Below are 16267 nucleotides of genomic sequence, written 5' to 3'. Positions count from 1 at the left end.
AAAATATAAAATTAAAATTAAAATTGAAAACCTATAGATAATTTCAAAGTTGTACAAATAAAAATAAAACATTCGAGTTTATGACAAAAAAAAAAACTACGGGTCTTGCACGTTCGGGAACACTCGTTACGCGGTACATCCTCTTCATCATCTCCATCATTGCTGGTTCAGCCTTTTCTGTGCCTCATAGCCTGCCTGTTGAGCCGCCCATTGGTCTCCAACAAAGATATGCGATCATCCTTGTCTTTCAACTGAGCCGTAAGTACTTCTGGATCAGCAAAGGGCGGTGGTGCAGAAAAAGGAGGAACGACCGGGGAGCGACGACCCAAACCTGACCAAACGTCCTTCTTCTTTGGAACCGCCTGAAATAGAAATAGTTAAATTTAAATAATATAAAAAGATGATAAAATAAAAATCAAGAAATAAATGAATTGAACTTTAAAAAAAAAACTTACCGATTCAACGATTCGTTGATTCGAAACCCGGGACAAGTTGGTCGAAGCCCTCAATAATCGTCATCCTCGGTTTGAAGCTGAGCCGCTTCGTCTTGCACCTGAGTTTGGACCAGGGTGACCACTTCCTCACAAGACCATCATCAATCTGGCCGGTCTTCTTGTTGGTAACGCCCTCTTCATTAGGGCGAGATCATCAACCGGCTCGCCATCATTTTCTTCCGCCTTGAAAAAAACATAAATTAAACAAACATTAGAAATTGAAGAAATGCACAAAAAATAAAATTTCAAAACTTAAATAATTGAAGAAGAAAAGCGGTTGAACTTACCGTGCGATCCCCCAGAGTGGCAATAGATTTACCCAAGTAGCCCAAGACACTCTTTCCTTACGTACACTCTTCCTTTACGCTCGCTCCTGCGGTTGGTGGAGTTGGTGGAGTTGGTGGAAGAAGTTTCTTTGTTCTCTTCCTTATCCCATGCACACACAACTCCTTCCACACCGTGTTGTTCATCGACTTGGGACCTTTTAATAAAAAGAAAAGAAAATAGTAAATAAATTAAAAAATAGTTTAATAAATTAAAAAAATTGTTTAATAAATTAAAACAAACTTGTTTATTTCCCACTTCTTCTTCCACTCGTGCATCTGCTTCCCATAGTTGTCCATAACTTTATGGACGACGAGTGGTGATAGATAAAGAGCTATCATCGGGAATTCCAGTTGAATTCTTGCTGAAAAAAAACACAATTAGTAGAAAAATTATATTAAAGATTAAAAATATAAGTAAAAAAATTAGAATACTTACCGCCAACTGACGAAACCACAGATGCTGCTTGTCGGTAGGGAAGTCAGTGAAAGTCGGATGTCCCTTGTCGAGGACCGAGAGTACATCATACGGTTGATCCATGCGCTGATCCCGTTCCCGGATCGGTTGAACCTATAAAAAGAACAAATTATTAATAAGAATCAAATTTTAATGAAAAAAAAATACGTTTAATACCATGTTGACCCCGTCCATGTGGATACGGAGTGAGATAGGGAAGATGGTCACGACCGGGCTGTCGAACCAACTCCGCAACACTCATAACTCCCGGAGGACCGGGAGGAGCAGGAGCGGGTGCAGCAGCAGCGGGAGTGGGAAGGAGCAAGAGCGGGAAATGGAGAGGGAGATGTATGGTAGGAGCTGTGGGGCGAAGCAGAATCCTGAATTGGCTGGAATCCCGAGACTGGCTCCTCGTACCACCACGACCACGACGCTGTCGAGGCCGGGTCTGATCATCATTAGACCTGTATATTAATAAAAGTAAAAACATATTAAAAATAGTTTAATAATTTTAATAAATAAAAAACATATTTAAAAAATAGAGTTTTAATCACAAAAAATATAAGTAGTAAGAATTACAAAAAATAGTTTTAATAAATAAAAAAAATATTTATAATTACAATAAAATAGGTTTAATAAATAAAAATAGTTTTAATAAACTAAAAAATAGTAATAATTATAAAAAACTATTTTAATAAATAAAAATAGTTTAAGAATTACAACAAATAGGGGTTAATAATATTAAAAATGTTTAATAAATATAGAGAATTTATATTATAATATATATAATATATTGTAAAAAAAAAAAAATCTCAAATAATAGGTGTTAATCACAAAATTTTTTATAGATATAAAATATGTTAATAAATATATACAATGATTTGATAATGCAAAAAATAATTTTATATACAAAAAACGTTTTCATATTATAGATACATAATTTATAAATATATTTTTATAACCACAAAATTAATAAAAACTAAAAAAAAATTCAAATCAAGTGAATACCATAATCAAACTCGATGTTAACACAATCCTACCCGTCACCCCAACAAAAATCTATAAATATCATTCCAAAATCATCAAATCTACTTAAAACCTATTAAATCTAACCTAAGAGAGTGGGATAGTTTCATACATGATGCAGTGACTGAAATTGAGGAGGATTAGGATGATTCGCCGGAAATTGTCGAGAGAGAAAGAGAGACTTCGGCGGAGAGGAAGAGAGAAATGGGGAGAAGAGAAGATCTGGTTCGACCTAATAAAATGAGGCGTCCGACGGAAAATGTCCGTCGGAATTTCCTCTGAATGATAAAATATCTCCGTCGGATTTTCCTCGGAAATCATTAATTCAATTTTTGCAAAATATTTGGCGGCTTGGGTTACCCCGGTTAAATGAAAATATCGAGGAACCATGTTTCCTCGGAATACCTCGGTAATTACCGAGGAAATTCCGAGGAAGGACAGGGTAACAGGTTGGGGGTTTCAAAATATCATTTTTTTGCCGTATTTCATTTCTTATACAATTGTATGCATACCATTGAGGATTCTTTGTATAGATGATCATAGAACTTGAATGAAATAACAAAATTTCAAAAATAATTGTAACTATTCCCTTACCGTTTATTATAGTGTATAAGTGTGTTTCTCTTATGTTGTGTGGTTTTCGTTCAGGCAATCGTAAAAGTGTTTGTTATTGGGTAACAAAACACCAACGTTTGACTTCATAATCTGGTTAAGACACTCAATGAAGGTTATATACGTGTTATTCAATCCGCAAAACGTTGTTTTTCGGTTAAAAACACTTAAGGGTTCCTCGGAATTCCCTCGGACTCTATAATCAATCCCTAAATCGACAAGGTCTATTCCGAGGAAATTCCGAGAAAACCTATCTTCCCTCGGAATTTCCTCGGTATTTCTATAAAAAAAAAATAAAGTCGATGATAGTCTGTTTCCGAGTCATCAGCACCAGATGAATCTGAATCTGGATTCTGGTGAAACTCTCCAATCCATGGTTCATCCTCTACGTGAACGATGGCTTCCTCTCCGAAGTCGGTTAAATCGGAGTACCAGGCCAACTCCAGCTAAATCTTCTGTTGCACTTAAGTTGCCGGATGTGCTTGTTGTAGTGGGTCTTCCAGCTCAGAACTTCCCTGAACTCGGCTTCTCTGTTGAGTCTTGTAACAGTAACCCATGGATATCTCTGTTCCTTACCCGGGGGTACTTGATATAACAAACCTGTAACATTTAAAAAATTATTAGTAAAATTATTAATTAATACACATGATGAAGAATCATTCTGAATAATTAACATTTATTACCTGATTGGCCTGAGAAGCAAGAATGAAAGGATCATAATATTGCAGCTTTCGCCTCGAATTTACTGATGTAACACCACAATGCATCTGTTCTCACACCTCGATCTAGAGTGTTGTCGTGCCAATCACAATAGAAAACAGTACATCGCAATCCAACCATGCCCAAATATTTTGATTTCCCAAAATCTCATTATGTGTCCGTAGTATACATCATCTCCTGATGTAGAACAAACGCCCAGCATCATAGTCGTACCGAACGTCTCCTCTCTGAGTGTGAATGCATATCCTCGAGTACAAAATCTCGGATATGACTTCACAACAAAGTTGGTCCAACGACCATCTTGCGTATCTAATCGTCAAATGTTTCACCTCTGGCCAAACCCAGCAGACACATATTAATAACACATATATATGTTATGTCACTAAATGTGAATTAGTATAAATATGTGATAATTGATATTTTAATTGGTTTAAAGCACTCACATAAGTAAACATTCATCCAGCAAATTGTCTCTGCTTCATTTCTTCTAGTTCGTCATCTGTGGCGTATCTATATACGAACCGCTTTTCTGCCATGAAAATCCTGTACATATGATGACAATAATGTAATTATTAAGATTTAAATTTCAACTTGTTAAAATAAAAATTTGTAAGCTATTTATTTACCTCTCATATTGAAAACATCTTCGCAGTTGGTGAGCAAATATGTTTGCAAATTACTGCGCTCCTGCTCAGTAAGTCGACGGTCCTTTGGTTTTCCGCTAAGTTGTCCCAACGTCTGTGAAAAATGTCTGGAACCATAACATGATATGTTGCCCGTTCGCCTCTATCATCATGCCGAGCAGGTCTTCTGTTTTTGGTCTGAACTTCTGCTGGAAGTAGTACTCGGCAAAGTTTGAAGTTTCTTCATTGATCATCTGTGCGACTATAGAAACCTTCCACCCTACTTAAATTTTTCACCATCTTCTTCAAATGGAACATATACCGCTCATACAGATACATCCATCTATACTGCACATGACCACCAAGTTCCAATTCTCTTGCCAGGTGAATAACAAGATGCTCCATAACATCAAAAATGAGGGAGGAAATATCTTCTCAAGGTTGCACTGAATCACGGGTATGTTAGTCTTCAAATTTTAATACCTTCTAGAGTCATTGATCTCATGCATAAATCGCGGAAGAAACCACTTATCCCTGCAATTGCTTCATTAACATTTCATGGTAATAGTTCCTTGAAGGCAAACGGAAGGAGGCGCTGCATCATTACATGGCAATCGTGGCTTTTCAAGCCAGTAAACTCTTTCATTCTGGTCGATACAGTTACGCAAATTAGATGATAACCGTCTGGAAATTCCACATCGTTGAAATCCAATCAAAGAACACATCTTTTCCCTCGCATCAAGTCGGTATATGGGAAAAGGAGCCCTACCATTCTCATCAACATGAAGTTCTGAACGAGCACATATATCGACTAAATCCAGTCTTGACTTCAAATTATCCTTTGTTTTACCTTGAACATTAAGGATCGTGTTCATGAGATTGTCAATAAAGTTCTTCTCAATATGCATGACATCTAAATTATCCTTAGCAGTGATCTCCCAGTATGGCAGATCCCAGAAAATACTTTTTTTGTGCCAGTTATGTAGGTCTCCAAAAGCTTATCGGAAAATGCTCATGTCCACCGACGTTCTGGCGTCCTTTATGCACCAAATCTCTTAGTGTGCCTTCAAATCTTCCACAAATTTCCGGAGGTGGACTGTCAAACACCTCTTGTTCTTCGTAAACAAATTCCTACTCCTACGATATGGATGATCAGGGGTAGGAATCTCCTGTGACAGTCAAACCAACACGGTTTTTTTTGTTTTTAGTGGACAACATCAATGTTATCTTGACAATATGGACATGATAGTCTTCCATGCGTTGTCCATCCAGATAACATACCATATGCTGGAAAATCACTTATGTCCACATTAGTACTGCCCGCATTTGAAAGTTCTTTACACGAAAATCGTATGTTCAGCACCTTGAGCCCATAGTTGTTGCAACTCATATATTAGTGGCTGAAGAAGAAACACATCAAGTGATCTCTTAGGATGCTCTGGTCCGGGAACGAGAATCGAGAGAAACAAAAACTCTCGTCGCAAGCACAAGTTTGGGGGTAGGTTGTATGGTGTTAAGAATGACTGGCCATAGAGAATACTGTCTTCCACTCTTGCCAAACGGGCTGAAACCATCAGTACATAATCCAAGGTAGACATTTCTTCTCTCATACGCAAAGTCGGGATACTTTGATTGGAAATGCTTCCACGATTTCGCATCTGAAGGATGTCTGATCTACCAACTGTTGAGTGCTCCGCATGCCATCTCATTGGTTGCGCTGTACGTTCAGACAGATACAAACTCTGCAACCTTTTGTCAAAGCAAATACCACATCCTTTTATATGGCACTGGAACTCTTCCATCGTATCTTTATAACGAGGCTTCCCACAAAATTCATGTAACCCGCTGTGTTCATCTGCCCTCCAATAAATCATGCAGTTATCGCTGCATACATCTATTACCTGATACGATAACCAAGACCAGCTACGAGTTTCTGAACCCCGTAGTATGAACCAGGAGCTACATTATCCTCGGGTAGAATACCTTTTACAAAATCAGCAATCGCATCCACCACAGTCTTTCAGCCAAATTATAATCTGTTTTAATGCCCATCAATCTTGTAGCAGATGATAAAGCTGAATGACCATCTCTGCAACCTTCGTACAATGGTTGCTTTCCAGCATCCAACATATCATAAAATTCCTAGCTTCTGCATTGGGTAAATCTTCCCCTCTTAGATGATCATTTACCATATGCTCAGTACCTACACCATAATTACATCCATTCTATTGGTTCTTCTAATCTAAACGCTGGCTGAGGTTCGCTAGTACTACCATGTTCATAATCAGTTTCCCCATGATGATACCAAATTTTGTAACTTCGTGTAAACCCACTCAAATATAGATGAGTCAAAACATCTCACTCTTTAATAACCTTTCTATTTTTACAATTAGAGCAAGGACATCTTAACATACCTTTTTTTGCTTCCGGTTGTCGGTGAACTAACCCCATGAATTCGTTTATACCTCGTTGGTATTCTTCCGTAAGCAATCTAGTGTCGGATCCAAATGAGGTCGATCAATCCAAGAACGAAAATAATTGAAGAAGGACATGTTTTTTATGAATCAAATCGTTGTTTAAAGAGAGTAAGAGGGAGGATGAAGATATGGAGTGATGAAGCGGAAGAGGGTTGCTGATTTATATTGAAATCCTGCCGACAGACCGAGGAAATTCCGACGGAATTCCGATGCCAATGTAGTAGTTCGTCGGAATTTCCTCAGAATTTTTAAAATCCCCCAACGGCTCTCCAACTGGTTCTCTAACGGCTCTTAATATATCCTCGGAATTCATGGTTTTTAATAATAATAACATTTTTCCTCGCTATTCCATAAGAATATTCTGACGGATTGATATTTCTTCGGAATTCCGTCGGTATATTTCGAGAAAATTCCGAGGAGGAAACCAATTTTGTGTTTCCTCGGAATATCTCGAAAATTCTTCGGGATATTCCGAGGATTTCATTTTTCGTCGGAATGTCCGTCAGAATACCGCTGTTTTTGTAGTGATGGTTGAATGGTGGTTGGTGGATTGAGCCAACAAGAAGCAAGAGCAATGCGGTATATTCTACAAACGACAAATATGATATCAACCATTGCGATAATTTCTTAAAAGTCGTATTTTTTTACCAAATCGTTTTATTTTTGCTGGTTTGCATTATGCATATAATATTTTGACGACTATAGAGAATGATGAGTCAATTTTTGACTGTTTTAATTGACTCAAGATTAATCATGTCATGTTCCTTGTTAATGCTGATTAAATGCTGACTATATATGGGGCCAATATAAGTTATTAATACTCATCCTTTACAGCAAAGCAAGTGTGCTCTTCTTTTCTTTTTTTACCAATCTAAGTTTCATAAATAAAGCTTATACTCAAACCATGGAAAACTCATTGAATCACAACAAAGTAGCCATACTGATTAAAAATACTGTTGCATCAAAAGCTATAAACGGCCGGAAAACATTAACATAACCGCATAAACAACTTAATATAAAGCACCAAAAGTTCTAAACGGTGAGATAAAAATCATTATAAAAATCATAGGACACACACAATGAACTAGCTGCGAATGCACTTGGAGGTCACAGAAAGTACTTGCAATAAAATGTGATATCACTAGAGCGATTTCTGATGCAAATAAACTTTATCTGGTCAAATGAATGTGAAGTATAGGCCCCGGGACTTTTATCCGAGATCCGGATTCGATCCGGATCCGATCCGAAAATCCGGATATCCGGAGGGACCGAATCCGGATCCAGATAGTAAAATGTTGGATCCGTCAAAGCCGGATCCGGATCCGGATATCTTGATTTTTTAGTCCGGATATCCGGATCCGTAAGTTTTATTAATAACTATTTTAGAAATAGTAATATTATAAAACTAACTTTTCTAATATATTTTCATTTTTATAATTGTATACGTAAAATTTTATTATAAATTTGTAATATTATACGTTGAAATCATAAAAACATTATATATTTATTTATTTTTAAATTATTTTTATATTTTTATATATATTAATATAATTTATTATTTATTTTAAGGATCCAAATCCGGATCCGGATATCCGCCGGATATTACAATTTTTAGAAGGATATCCGCCACCCGGATATCCGAGACCCCGGCTCCGGATAAGGATAATAAAATTATGGATCCGCCGGATAAGGATCCGGATTCGGATACCTTAAAGTTGCCGGATATCCGATCCGTCTCAGGGCTAGTGAACTATCACAAAAGAAAAGTATTAGCCAATTATATTTAAGACCTCATTTCATCTGCTCCCAGTCAATCACAGCATATTTAAGAGATCTCAAATTAATACTGTTTTGTTTAAAAAAAACACTCAAGTACTTAACAAATGTTTCTGATAGAAATAGTATAAGTAAATATATTTGTTTCCTATATTTAACAAGAGTGTCTGTAGTCCAACGATTAGGATAATTGCCTCCAAGCAATAGACCCGGTTCGACCCCGGCAGACGCAATTGTACTTCGTTTTATGAATAGTTTAATTATTCCCGCTACAAACTTTTTCTCTAGCTCCGCCCCTGTTGTCATCATCACTAGCTTTTCTTCTGCAAAGACCCATTATCATCATTACAACAACAAAAGAGAGATGAAAAAAGGGGCATACTTCGAGCAAAGGTCCCATGATATGTTGTTTAGAACACCATAGTCAAAAGTGAATAACAGCGAAAGGAATCTGCATCGATGGAGAATGTTAAGCCATCTTTAGAACATCAATCAAGCCCTCTGATGTATTAACATAAGAGCTACCAACAATAGTAGGCACACTAGCAAAGCTTCTTGTTAGAAAAGCTGATAGCCATTGCTCCATCAGAAGATCTAAGAACCTTCCATTATAAACTGTCCAGCGTAGGTCCCCGTTATGGTACTCCTTGTCCAGCAGCCAACAAAACTCCCCCAAATGTAGAGTATCGGGAATACTCTCGCCGCCATATTTATTCTGTAGGTAATGCTCCCAGTCCCATGCTTTCAACTTTTTATTCAAAACTATTTAGGAAAACTGTGGTTACAAACAGATTATCATGAAAGAGCGGAAAAAGCGCGGCTGATGATTTGACGTTGTTGTAGTTAAGAGCTTCCTGGACTCTGTTTATATCCTTTGGATTGTCTTTTCTAACTGCACTAAAGCCGAATGCAAGAACACACTGTGAGGAGTTATTACACATCCAACAACTCCAACAGCTTGTCAGATTGTCAGGAAACAAGAATGCCTTTCAAGTCATCAGATTAAAAAAAAACTGGTATCATTAACAAAAACAATGCCACATTAATTGAGAGACATTTATGTTTAGTACCTATGAATAGTTCTTGTCCGCTGCGCTTGGTTTCATTGAACATCCAAGAAAAGGAAAGAGGCATTGTTGCGATCAAACCGCAGAAAGACCTTCTAGTTCCTCATTCATCAACACTTCTCTGGATATGAAATCAAGAGGCTGTTTTATACACAAATATATAGATAAGAACGAAGCCAAGAAGCTGTTTCAAAAGAATACACATCATTTTGACCTAACTTGCTTATCAACCAACCCAAATAGGTAAAAACGCACATGTCAAGATCTGAAGAGCTATTGCGCTTCCGGAGACTTCTTGTATATCAGCTCCGATCAAAGCAATCTCCACAATGAACCAAGCAAGATTCTTGCCCAAGTGGTGAGTTGCGCCTGATTGGAAATTTTGGAACCATCATCCTTCTCCGTCAAATTATGTCTTCCGCGACTCTTCAACTTTTGACCAAAAACTCGAGCAATCCAACCGCCGTCGCCTTTCCTCGCTCTTCATTGCCAATTTGCCATCTCATGACAGCTAAAGAAATGCAACTCCATCTTTAACACACTCGTCTTGCAATATTTACAACCGTCCTACTAATAATGATGAATTTACAGAAGTTGTGAAGTTACTTCCTTCAAGTTGGAAAAATACACCATTTGTATTTACTGTCCTAATTTTAAAATAGACAATGTCTAAACCTCCCCACTTCATCTTATCTTCCTCTGCTTTAACTCAGATGGTATCAAAACCAGTTTCGTACAAACTTCTTGAAAAGTATGTTGACCGTTTCAAATCACTGCTTTTCTTACACCACAAAGCACAATTCTCACAGGGAAAGAAAACTCGATAGTCTTCTAGGACTTTGACAAATGTCAGAATAAAGATGGTTGTAACTAAAAGATGAAATATATTATTACTTTTTTTGACTAAGATGAAAATATTATTTTTCCAAAGAAAAGAAGAACAATTTTCCTATATAAGAAAGGATGATATATTTGTAAAGAAACCCAGTGGGTTGAATCGTACTCTCTTAACCCCAAGGTATATTTTACACAAATTTTCTTGTTGGTTGGTCACTATAGAGTTGCTCTGCAAGACTTAGAATACAAGAAATAGTTGAAACACAGAGGGATAAATCATTTGAAGTGATTCTCATTAAAGTTCTTTCCCCTTTTTCTGTGTGTATGTATAGTTGTGGTTAAATGGTTGTCTGCACTATAATAAGAGATTCTGTTTCTTTCCAAGATCAAACTCATTCAAATGTAAAAGCTAGCTTTGTCCATTTATCACAACTAGATAGTACTTTAAGACACTACAAAAAAACCTTCATTCTTAGCGGGAGGAGGAAACCGCTATCATATTCCTGAAATAGCATATTATGAACCGCTATGTCTGCCCCAGCTATAATAGCCCCCTCCCCCCCTCCTTATTATAGCGGTTTCTAAATGCTATTATAGCGACGTTATATGATAGCGGTTTTATTAGATGTTGTTTTATTGTTGACATTATAATAGCATTTTTTCCACCTGCTACATCTGTTATTTCAATAGCATAATTTGAAGGCTATAATTGTTTATCATATGGCACTATTAGATTTTTCAGTTTTCTATATTACAGCGGTTTACAGATGCTATTAGTTAATTGTCAGTTTTTCATAGATGTTAAGATTTGTTATTAGACCACAACCTGCTCGATTTGTATTTAAAAACACACATTCATATATTCAAACACACAACCTGCAACATTCATTGAAAAAGAGGTACCAAACTACAAGTCTGAATCCGACACATTACTAGTACAAATTCATAAGTGCATCACTTAGTCTAATCCAAGCAGAAAGAGTAGAACATTAGACCTGATAGTAGTTAACACAAGATCATTTTCTCCTTTGGCCATGCAATATAGGTGCCAAGTGCATCTCCCATACACTCAATCTCAGTAGATGGCTGCCAAACCTCTGCCTTATTCACCTTCACCACATCAATCCAGACTTTAGCGCCATTAGGTCCCAAGGGAACAAAGTGAACTGGTATGTTCGGGTTGTCTGAAGCCCAACGTCCTTCTGCAACCACTTGCTTCTTTCCTGTAATGGACATCAGCTTGCATTCTGATTCTCTTTCGCAGCTTCATTTTGAATCTGACGCTACAATGTTTGCAAGACAAACCAATATATCTCAGTGAATAGAAAAACAACAAACAGCTACTCAATACCATATACAACAAATGTACATGTGATCTTCGAAGGGGAGAAGGTGCTTGAGTTTTATTACGGGTAGCTTATGGAGAATGACCGCTTGATTTAGAACCTGGTGATGCAGAACACGTAACAGCTTTTGCAGGTTGTGCTTTGAAAAAGAAGCTTCATTCTGAAGAGGAGATCTACGGCTTGGAGACTCTGTGTGTTTCGAACACACACTTATTGGCAGGCCATGCTACAAAATGCTTAACAGAGTCCCTAAGGTAAGTTATTTCAGGTCTAGGTCTCCACAAAAATGTATCAGGAACATGAAACCACATCCACAAAAACTTTTACTTCATTTGGTCCAAGAGGCAGACTATCCACAAAGCTTTCGGTTCTTGACATGCCACGGCCTTCAGCAACAACTTTGTCATCCGTAGACCACGGTGATAAAAGTTTGCATTGTTCAACGAAGTGGAATTCAGACTCTACCATACAAAGAAAATATAAACATGTTAATCAAAACAGCAACATAGACTGAAATAATAAAGTAGACAATAAGAAATCATACACTGAGAGGAATGTCTTCGGTAAATATCCCCTAGTTTGACAAAACACATTTACTGGCAGGCCATGCACTCATCTCCCCAACCGCGTGCTCAACAATAAACATACCAGTAGCAGGTTTCCAAAGAATGCATCTGATTTGATCGCAGTCTCCACCAATACTTTAACATCAAGAGGGCCTAAGGGGATGTCATTGACAAAGTCTTCCGATTCAGATGAAATAATATGTCCCTCAGCAAACATTTTTCATCCGAACCAGACCAATCAACCAATACACACTTAGGTTGTGCCCTTTTGTTAACACTCTACATGAAAAGTATTATTTAAAGCCATCAGCAGATACAGAGCAAAACCTTAAAAAAATGAACATAGATTACATACTTTTCCTCTTGCAGTAGCAGCTGAGTTTTCTCCTATTTCAGGTTCCTGTTGCAACAAAAAAAACACAAATTTCTGTCTGAAGGACACTCAGTCTCCGAAGATTATAGATATGTTTGATTATAGCTAACCTGTTCTTAATTCTAGCAATCTCAGATTCCAACTCAATGACTTGTTCTGCAAATGATATTGCTTCTCTGCCATTTCAGCCATAAACTGTTTCTTCACTTGAAAACAAGCTAACTTGGTCTTCCCAATGTTTCTACCATTGCCCTCAAATGACCAGGATGATCAGGTCCTAAAAGAACTGTAAGCGGATCCACACTTGGTTTTGTTGAATTAGTATAACTATCATTAACAACCAGCTCAGCTGCCTTTTTCTTGCAACATAAAAACATGTTAATATGCTAATAAAGAAAAAAAATTATTTGAAGCAAAAAATTGAACAACTTACGAACTTCTCAGCTGCTACCATATTGACTGGTGTACCATCCTTCTTTGTGTGTGACTTGACCACACCCTTAGCCTACTAATTGAGATGGATCTCCACACTCTTGTTCTGATGCAAACAACAGAAAGGATTAATATGGAAAGATTTTAGTGATCGAGTAAAGAGTAAAGGGAAGGAATAACACCATATCTTCAGCCAGCCTAACCATTCCTCTACGGCACAAGTGTGACGTATTTGCTTGCTCCTCTCTCCTTGTGACTCACTGACAACCTAGCATACATATAGTGAATATTATATATTGAATGCAGAAACTCAAATACATTTTGTAGCCTTACCTTAAAGGCTGAGCTAGTTTTGCACTTCAATAATTTATGCCATTCAACAGGTGTTAACATTCTTTGGTCTCAGATTCATCCTCTCTTGGTTAGTAGCTTTACTCTATCTGGGTGACTAGTCTTGATTTTGAGGCTCTCCATAAACATCCCATCTGCTTCAACACAACAATCTTTTGGTAATCTTCATCAAGCTCGAATCTTGCCTACAGTCACATACATATAAATATTAGATACTTGAATCAACTATGTAAATGTGATGTACACGTTACCTGGACAGATTTCCATTGAACCGTTTTAACTTCCTCACTGACTTTCCTCCAAACTTCAAATGTGACAGGTACATGTTCCCGCACTAAAGGACCTAGGTATGAAGACAACTTTACAGATCCTTTACCAACAGGTTCTCCCATATCATTAAAATCAACTCTTTCTCGAGCATTTGGATCTTTTGTGATGTGCTTCATCTTTGTTGGTCCTCTATGTTTCTGCCGCTTAGGTTGATCTGGATCGTTCTCCTCATTCAGTTCCAACTCACTTCTACGTCTTCTAGCTCGTCTACCTTTTCAAGCTCTTCAGGCTCTGCAGGCTCTTCAGGATCTTCCTGTTCAGACTTGCAGTTTTCTTCTCCTTTTCAGTTCTTCTCCGTTTTCAGGATCTTCTCCTTTTTCAGGCTCTTCCTCCACGTTCGCCTCTCAGAATTTGCATGCTCTTCAGGATGTTCAGATTCTTCTGTAGCTGCATTCTCTTCAGGGTGTGGTCAGTCATATGTTGTACACAAATTCCATTTGTCATCTTGCTTCTTACTCGCCTTCTTGGTTGCTTTCTAGGTGACCTTCTTCGTAACCTTCTTCGTGACCTTCTTCGTGACCTTGTTCATGTCTTTAGTCGTTTCTCTCTTAGGGCGGCCCATATTAATTCAACTGAAACAAATAACACTTTCATTAGTACACAAAAGTTAAAATACATGATGAGGATTCATAATCCAGACAGCAGAGAACACATAATGAACAAAAAAACATATAAAGCCAATCACACAGCAGAGAACACAAAATGGACCAAATAAATACTTCCTAAAGCCAATCACACACAGCAGAGAACACAAAATGGACACACATAAAACATAATGGGATGAAGCCAGTCACACATATATGCCTTCACAATCAGCTCGGGCATTATGCGCTTCATCTACTTCAACTTCCATATCAACAGTTGATGGCAAAGGTCCAATATCTGCGGTGACTTCTTTTCTTCTTCTTCTTCGCTGTATCTTCTTGATGAACCCCTAAGAACAACATACCAACTTGATGTATCATCCTCTCTAGAATAAAAGACTTGTTTGGCCTGAGAAGCTAATATGTATGGATCCCTATTAAATGAAACTTGAGAATGATTCAAGTTAACAAGTGTGTACCCATCTTCTTCCCTGACTCCATTACCTCTTACTGCCCATTGGCACCGAAAAAGAGGGACATAAAACACATTGTAGTCGAGCAAGATTATTTATGTTACTCTTCTGTAGTATGTCACCAAATCCGCAACTTGTGATGTATCTTTCGCACTAGCTCTACACATTGCAGTTGCTCATAAAAAACTCCACTATTTTGGCTTTGCCTATGAACGGAGTGTGTGTGAAACCGCTGTCCATTCACAACGTAGCCTGTATATAGGACCTTGCCAAACTTTGGGGTCCATATGCTAGCCATTTTAGTGTTTCCTCATGTCTTTCAGAATTAATAGGTATCTGGCATAAAGGTATAAAGATAGTAGACACTTTCAGAACAAATTAACACATAGGAAAATTTAGATACTTGCATGTTCTTTTAACCAGATGCAAAATTCATAGTATCTGTACTCCACAAAACTGTTGCATCACATCTACATCTGGCATTGGTATCTTGTAGATATTGTAGGTGCATGCTAAGAAAAAGAAAAGTATGTATCAATACGCTTTTTGATTTCATAGATGACAAGTGAAAAAATATCAGTCCACTTACTCAACATAAGGCTCCACCACAGACGTATTTGAATGACAGCAAGGTGGGCCATTCTCTTCTCCATTTCTGACAGATTAATTGAAGTGGCTGCCGAATTGGACGTCCCTCTAGGATTGACTGGCTCTCATAATCAGTATCCTGTCTAATTTCCTCTACACTTGTTTTCTTTTTAAGAAAACTCACTACAAAACCGCATGCACTCTTCTTCTAGGTTTGACTCAGCAATACATCCTTCTGGCTCGCGGTGTTTCTAACATATTCTTTCAGTATTTTCATGTACCTGCAGACAGTAAAAAAACATTTAGTTCACTTACAAAAACAATACACTTACATATGATATTGACAAGCAGTTACCTCTCGAATGGATACATACATCCAACGAATTGGACTGGACCACAGAGTCTAGCTTCCCTTCCTAGATGAACTGTCAGATGAACCATTATGTCAAAGAAGCTTGGCGGAAAGAATCTCTTCAAAACATGCAGAGTGTTTCTACAATTTCAGCTTCTATTCTGAAATATGCTCAACATCAATTACACGCTGACATAGGAGGTTGAAGAATGCACACATGCGTAGTATTTCTAATCTAGGGCCTTTTGGTAATAACCCTCTAACTGCCACCGAGAGTAACTGTTGCATCAGAACATAATAGTCATGTGATTTGAGTCATGTACATTGGAATCTTCTAATGAAACGCCCCTTGATATATTTGAACAATATCCATCAGGCCTTTTGAAATCAAAAAGGCGCTTACAGAATACTTCTTTTCAGTCTTTGACAAAGACCAAGGTGCTGCTGGCAGTTAGTATGT

General features: G+C 37.6%; 1 pseudogene; it reads right to left on the bottom strand.

The window, feature by feature from the left end:
• Positions 1-9260: 9260 nt before the first annotated feature.
• Positions 9261-11648, bottom strand: LOC125600479 (annotated as a pseudogene).
• Positions 11649-16267: the final 4619 nt, after the last annotated feature.

This window comes from Brassica napus, unplaced genomic scaffold, assembly GCF_020379485.1.
Source record: "Brassica napus cultivar Da-Ae unplaced genomic scaffold, Da-Ae ScsIHWf_2277;HRSCAF=2935, whole genome shotgun sequence".
Lineage (NCBI taxonomy): Eukaryota > Viridiplantae > Streptophyta > Magnoliopsida > Brassicales > Brassicaceae > Brassica > Brassica napus.
The sequence above is the reverse complement of the archived record's forward strand: the minus strand, read 5'-3'. Positions and strand labels throughout refer to the sequence as shown.